The following is a 6,000-nucleotide window of genomic DNA, read 5'->3' on the forward strand; positions in this document are numbered from 1 at the left end:
CAGAGGGGTGAGAAATCTGGCACAAGGCAAGCTAGGGGCCACAAGGCAGGTAAACTGGCATGGCGTGAGAAGGCCAAAGTGTAGATAAACTGGCACGAGGCAAAAAGGAGACCCAGCAAAAATCTGCCACCAAACTCATTGATCACCACATGATCACATTGAGACAGTTGGTACAACTTCCTGAAACCCATAAGTAGGTCTCACTTTTCACACAATGTGCAATGAGAGAAAATGGGGCATCCTCTAGCCTGGGACCCGGAACATTGTTGGTTCAAGCCCCGGTGTAGCCCGTATTGCTGGGCAGTTGTTAGTCAATGTGTACATTTTACATTTTACATTTTAGTCATTTGGCAGACGCTTTTAATCCAAAGCGATTTACAAGTGCATAGGTTCTACCATAAGTCAGAGCATCACATCCAGAAACTAGCAAAATACACAGGAAATGCTGTTCTAAACTTAGTTGTCATCAGAATTTTTTTTTTTTTTTTTTTTTGGGGGGGGGGGGGGGGGGGGTTAGACAAGGATAGGGATATCAGCCGTAACACATGTAAGTCATGTTGGTTAAAAAGCATCAGCTAAATAACTCATTATAAAATGGGCTCCTGCTTTCTGTGACTCAGATCCAAGGGAAGGAAGCATGTTCACGGCTTCTGTTTGAGGGCGGGTCAGTGCAAAAGGATCGGTCTATCAAAAACATACACAAAGAGTCACGGCAAAGATCAGAGGGGCACAGCTGCACAATATACATTACATTAGCCCGTTCACATAACACACCATACTGTATATGACAGCTGATGGTGAGAACAGGCCATTCAGCTCATTTAAGGCTCATAAATTAGTTTCTTCAGTTGACATTTTATGAAAATACATTTTTCTGTATCAAGGAGGCTCACAGCAACATATGCAGCAGGAGTAATCATGGGTACAGACAGAGGGATATTGATTCATATTGATTTCCACCCCAGTGGCTCAGTTTTGCATTCTGCCATGTGAAATGTCTTTGGATGAGGTTAAAAAAAGAAGTGCTCAGACATAGTGGATCAATGCTCCTACCACGGTATTTCAATTCAGTTTTGTATTAGGTTTTGTAATAGTCTACTATATATAATTTTATTTTAAAAATAATTTGAATCACTTCTCTTTTAAGAAAGAGATTCAGGAACACAGCGGCAGAGAAAGAAACAACATCTGAAAGTGCCTGTGATTCATGACTCTTGTGCCATCTGATTGTGCTTTTAAGGCTCAGTGATGTGCCATTGATCAATGCCTGTGGGCTGCTCTTGCAGTGTTAAGAATGCTGCTCAATTATTAGAACCGTAGCCTGTAGATTTCACTGTTCCGAGAGAATGCCATATCTGGCGCTTCAGGCAGAGTTCTCACACCTCCAACACGAATATTCTCCCAACTTTACCGTGAGTCTATTTAGTAAACGTACACTGCAACTCAAACAATGATGTAAAAATGTGAGCAATCAAATAATACAATAGACTACCTCCAATGGACTTTTTGGAACAAAGATGTAGGCTACCCCCCGCGAAGCTACCCTCGCCAGATGTGGATAAATGTAGGCTAGTTACTCTGAATTAAGGGCTTTGCGAAAAACTAAACAAATACACGCACGCCATTTTGGGTTGTTTCCTATACTGTGTCAGACTTTGTGCCTCTGGCTAATTGTGCCAATCCACGTGAAAGATACTGGATTAATGGTCTGAAAGTAGTCCGTTTGTACAATAGCCTACGCAGAAGATAATTTGCCTATATTTCAGAAGCACGATTCGCCAGTCAGGAAAACTCACGCATGAGACACAGTTTAAAAAAAAATAGACGAGCACGCTTTGTGCAGACTACCCGAAACGGTAGACAAACCAGTGATGGGAGTCTGCCACGCTTACATTTTAGCTATGATACCCGTGGCATTTTCTAGACCACATGCTAAATACAGCAGTTTAGTCGTGCAAATGTATTTGCTCTTAAATACATATTTAAATACATATTTAAGAGCAAAACACTGCAGGTTGCATTTGTTTATGCACTTTGTTAATGGCTATAGGCTAAATACATAGCATATTCTATACACACTTAGCCTAAATTAACCCACATGATACGGGGAGTAGCTCGATTTACCCGGGGATATAGGCCTACGCTACTTAAGTTATTTAAATAGGAAAATTGAACATTATTTGCATGCACACTATTCCCACGTGTAGCTATATTTATTTGGTGAGCGTGGCGATGTGCTAACCTAACAGATAAAGTAACAATTTCACGATATTAATAAATGTAGTTTTTTTCTGCATGAAGCGGCGCTATTGTGACTGTAGTGCACGCCAAAAGGATGGGTGAGGGCGGCTTATTGACTGCTCTTGTTACAGTAAGTGAGTGTGATTAAATAATTGCGCTTGCCTGTTCCATACAGTATTCTTAACTGGTCTGTGATGCTACATCAGCATCCAATAAAGAGAGCAAACGGTAGAATTTGCGCAGTAACCATGTTGATGCCGTGTAGCAAGACTACACACCACTTCTCCTCGAATGACCCCACTGCTGTACCGAGTACGTCCTGTCCCCACGATATAAATAGCCGCGCTTGCATTACCAGATTGTGCCAGAGTGCTAGGCTAGACACGCGACAGAGCTACAATACGGGAGGCTGCAACTCACGCTCATTCGAAACCACACCGTCCTCAAGCGTTGTCCTGCGTTACCTCAGCAACCGCAATTATCTAGCTCATTATCGGACTTGTATGTTCACCTACCAAGCAGACGTCCCAGAAGGCTTCTAATGAATTGAGTAAATAGGCTTGTTACGCGAAATAATGGATACATTTAATTTAACTTCGTATAATGTGCTATACTAAATAGATTAAATATGCGTTACACATTTTTGAAAACACCGATTCCCTTGGCAAGGGAAAGAATAACAAGACAGCCATTTAATATAGAAGAACAAACGACTGCTCTCTTCTCTCCCCACTGACAGTGTTCCTGATAATTTATAGAACTGCATCACAGTATTGACTTGTACACTTATGATTAAATACGCATCAGCAAATGATGCACATTTTGTTTTAGGAGAGAAGAGACATTTGCATTTTAGAAACATGAACATCTCTGTATCAGTCTACTGCACTCATAGTCAGTTTATTTCAAAGTACAGGTGAACACATTCTGCATGCGAAAACTGCTTAATGATTAGTCAATTTCATATCCTCAGTTACAATATCACATGGATAGATTTGGGGGAAAATGCTGCCTCATTTCTCAGACCTCTGTGTATGTTTACGAAAAGGAGGAGAGCATGCACCAGAAACCAGCTGGCGAGGGAGGCTGCTGTGACCCTCCCCTGAAACAAGTGGGTGTCTAATGAGCCCAATTCTGTCTGAACTTGAGTTACATCAGCTTTTTTTAGTGTTCAGTTTCTTTTCTTCCTGTAGCTCACCTTTCTCTATCATTTCTTATAACAGAAGTTGTACTAAAGCTGATTTCATAAAGCAGAAAGTTTGTTGCTGCGTGCCATTGGTACTTGGTGTAAAACTAGACCTGATAATGACATTCAGATTACTGCGAGGGTAGCCTGAAGAGTCACAGATGGCTTCGGTGTAATTCGATTTGCCAGGTGTGCGTCAAACGGGCTGAAATTTCTCATGCTCTGTCTGCGTACTACGGAGAATGTTGCAAGTTTGACAGAGATCCATCTTTTCCTCATGGGCAGGGGCACTGGGGCAAACGTCTGGCATTGGCTGCATACTTGGCAGCTACAGCTGATTGGTCTCCTTCCCTCCCCTTCCTCTGACAGTCTGGAAATGTCACTGCATTTGTGCCGAGTTGATTTTGAGAAATCAGTTCATTAAACTGGCAACACTGCTCTGTATTGTCAGAAAAGATGCATTCATTTCCAGATATATCACCTGTGCTGCAAAATCATGCAGAGGTGGGTAACTTGCAGAAAACTAATTTACAGGCATGTAGCTAGCAAAGAAAGTTATGTTTGTTTTAGACACATGCACTGGTAGCTAACCAGTAAATATAATATTTGTTCAAATATTTCAAAATAAGATTTTATGCTAACTTGCTGTAAGGCAAATTGCTCAACATACACTAAATACTCATGGTGTCATACAGTAGGTAATGAACCTGACAACTGACACTAAGAGCATTTACTCAGTGAGTGGGATAATTTCTGGAGCCTGCTTCTTGAAGTGAACTGGTTCCTATACCGTGGGTTGGGCAACCAATTTTGGTTCTGAAGGGATCCATTTTGTAAAAATGACATGAATGTAGCATTTTCACATGTGAATTAAAAGAAAATACCGCATGTGAAGAGGACATTTTGACATGTGACTGGCTTTTTTCACATGTGAAAACAAAAAAAGTGATTTGAAATAGCTTTTCTAGATGACCTAGAAATTCGGAAAGTCGGATTAGTTTTATAGTTCACATTTTTTACTCTTCACATGTTGGGTGTTTACATATGATTTTTTGGATGTGGTTTTTGAGCATGTGGTTTTTAACATGCAATTTATTTTCGTACGCGGTGTTGACGTAGGCTGCGGCATGCAGGTGAAAAATATACGTCACCCCTCTTCCATAGAAACACACTATTAAAATAAAAATGCGCCTTAATGCAGTTATTACTCCATGTATATATTTCCTACTGGACCATGTGTTGGGCAAAAAAAAAGGTGAATTAGGGTCACTAGAAAATACACTCACTCGCTCAGTGCATTGGTTGAAAACCTTGAGAACCCCTGCCGCATGTGTGTATACAAAAACTGTTTATGTCCACGTTGAGCTATTCATTCCCAGGCTCTGCTTTGTGTGTGCAACACTGTACTCTAGACAATAACCTGACTCTGACCCACTTCCTTCCTGCAGCTCCTTGGCCCTGTGCGGAGCAGCAGATTGGAGAAGCTGGCAGAAAGCAGTGCAGATTTGGCCCTGTTCCAGGAGGGAGGGAGTCAGGGAGAGATTGAGTGGCGGTAGGAAGAGAGAAAGGGAGGGTGGGTAGAGTCCTCTCTTCTGCAGTTCAGTGGCTGACTGTTAGGTATGGATGAGAGGATGAGGTTTCTCTTCGGGGAGATTTTGCTGAAACACAGTCTTCCCTCAGCTGGCAGTGCCTGGAAAAGCCTGTAACCCTTTGGGGAAAGAAATTACTTTTTAAAGGAACTGCAATTCAATTGACCCCATTTGATCCACAAATCTGTTTTGAACAGTAGTAGAAGTCATCATACATCACCTTTTGTCATAGTTTCTAAGCTTGTCTGTGTAGAAACCTTTGAGAAAAGATACAAACCAAGTTTGTGGTAGTCCAACAATCAGACCCTGTTAAAAAAAGCTATGACCTCATGGGCTGAATAAATAACCTGTACCTTATTTTTGTTTAATGGTGCAATATATTACTTCAGAAGTGCATACAAGCCAGGGATTAGTACACTGCAATAATTAGTGGTTTTCTGTCTTATAAATAACAGTTCTGACATACAGGCTGATTCTGCAATAATATTAAAAGAAACGTTGAAGCGATTTTTATTTTTAACATCTGAAAATACCATCCGGGGGTTAGTGGGAGGGTGTGAATTGAATGTGGGTTGAATATCGGATTGAGGTGGGCTTCAGTTCAAAAATCAGCCTGTCACAGAAGAATCCAGCAGATGGATTGTGTGCCGACACTTCAAGTCGATGAAAATGTGAGCAACACTGCTGTTGTGGAAATGTGCTCTTGTCACTGCAAAAAAACAGCAAAATAAGCCAGTCTTCTTATCTTAGTCTTATATTTAGACTTGAAAAATTATTTCTGTTACTCAAACTGTCTATTATTTTTGTTAAATGAGACAAAATAACTGCCAATGGGGTGAGAAAGTTTGACTTATTTAAAGATTTGCCAATGGGGTGAGAAAATTTCACTTGTCAAGCAAACAGTAACTTAAAACAAGCAAATATTTTCTACTTGAGAGAAAAAAAAGATCTTAAGTCTTATTACAAGACTTAAAAAAGTTTGTT

This window comes from Conger conger, chromosome 6 (genome assembly GCF_963514075.1).
Source record: "Conger conger chromosome 6, fConCon1.1, whole genome shotgun sequence".
In the NCBI taxonomy this organism is placed as follows: Eukaryota; Metazoa; Chordata; class Actinopteri; order Anguilliformes; family Congridae; genus Conger; species Conger conger.